Source organism: Echinops telfairi, unplaced genomic scaffold (assembly GCF_000313985.2).
Source record: "Echinops telfairi isolate 266 unplaced genomic scaffold, ASM31398v2 ScPeMD7_1;HRSCAF=3_1, whole genome shotgun sequence".
In the NCBI taxonomy this organism is placed as follows: domain Eukaryota; kingdom Metazoa; phylum Chordata; class Mammalia; order Afrosoricida; family Tenrecidae; genus Echinops; species Echinops telfairi.
The window spans coordinates 418,329-420,248 of NW_022103897.1; positions in this window are offsets into that span (position 1 = coordinate 418,329).

Below are 1,920 nucleotides of genomic sequence, written 5' to 3' on the forward strand. Positions count from 1 at the left end.
GATTTACAAATAAGGAATCCTACTTCGCGGAATTTCATTTATCACGGTAGGGTCTAGAACCGATTAACCGCGATAAACGAGGGTTCACTGTAGTCGCATGTGGCCATGCATTTCTTCTTCAAGTGACCATCACATGGAAGCTGCTTCAGGGAGGTCAGAAGGAAGGTGTGGCCATATCCCACCCGGTTCCAGGCAGGCAGGCATGTTTGGCAGGCAGATACACTGTGCTTTTAGATTTTAAATCTCTCTGTTGTTGTTCCCATCACTGTGGCACTTCTATGGGGAAGAATGCAAGAGGGAACATTCTTGTCATAACCATGGTATAACACGGTGTCCCAGCAGCTCACAGCTCTGTTCCGAATTTGGGCCCTCCCTTTGCTCCTCCAGCATTTATTTCTTCATTAAGTATTTACTCGGCTCTCATCCTGTACCCAGAAGCTGTACCAGCTGAGGGGTGGGGGTGGGCAGCAATAGGACCAATTTGTTCTTCACTTAGAAAATATTGCTCCTTGACTTTATGTCTTAATAAATAAATGACTTTATTTCTTTTTCAGGAAGCCTTTCTGTATTTGAAGAAGGATGTAAAGGAGCAAGGGAGGCTTGAAGGGAATCGGAAGAGTCAGGAAGACACTGTTCCAAAGATGATCTTCAACCATGTTCACCATCCCTGTAGCACAAACTACTTCTTCCTTCATGAGGTGGGGCTCCATTCTTCTCCCACTGAATGAGTCTGACCAGGCAAAGAGAGGGAGGCACTGACCTTGCGGGAAAATTTGAGAGGGCACCAGGAAACGTAATAATAATTTTAACTCAGTATTTAAAATTAATAAACATAAAAATTAATGTAATAATTAATGAATAACATCAATGAAAACCATCTGTAATTGTTAAATGAAGAAATGATCAGTAATAACTCATCTCTAAGAAGTACTGAAGCCTAAGGCCAAATGGGTAACATTGATCCTATCTTTGTCACATGATGTAATATAATCAGAAGAAATATCAGATAAACCTAAATGAAAGACCCTTCTACAAAATGCTCCCTAGGAGTCCTTGCAGGGCACAAATGGTTAAGAACATGTGTGTTGGCAAAAGTCTGATGGTTGGACTCCATCTAGAGGTACCTTGGGAGGAAGACCTGGCTGTTTACTTTGGGAAAAGCTGCCATTGAAAACTGGGTGAGGCCATCTCTACTTCAACACACATGGAGTCACCAAGCGTCAGTCAACTCGATGGCAACTGTTTTTGTTTGTTTCTTTGCTTTTGGTCTACTCTCCAAAAGGGTCAAATTTACAAAAGACCAGGAAAGACTCAGGAATTGGGCCAGCTGTAGGAGGCTTAGGAAACTGATGAAACAACTAAATGCAAGATGGGATCTTGGGTTATACTCTGGAACAAAAAAAAGTCAATAACCCTTAATTAGTAGCACAAAATGTTAAATGTAGGCTAGCAACTAATAAAAGGTTGGTGGTTCAAACCCACCCAGAGAATCCTCAAAAGGACTGGTGATTGACTTCTGAAAGCTCACAGCCTTGTAAACCCTCTGGAGAGGAGTCACCAGGACTTGGCATGGACACTACAGCAAGTAACAACCACAGCAGTGGGAAAACGACTGACATTGGAATAAAAAGATCTATGTAGAATCCTGTTCTCTCCTGTGGGAAACCTGCATTCAGTTCCCAACTAATGCATCTCAAAAGCTTAGCAGGTTCCAGCAGATCTTCTCAACAAAAATGGACAAATAAGAAAGAATTAGCAAGCAACTTTGAAAATCCATCCAATGAAAACCTTGTGAATCTCATTTCAATCATGGGAATGGCACATGACCAGTAGCATTTTGCTATGCTGTGGATGGGGTCACCAAGGTCAACAAAGCAACCTTGAAGGCAGCTAACAACATCATCAACAACAACAATATAG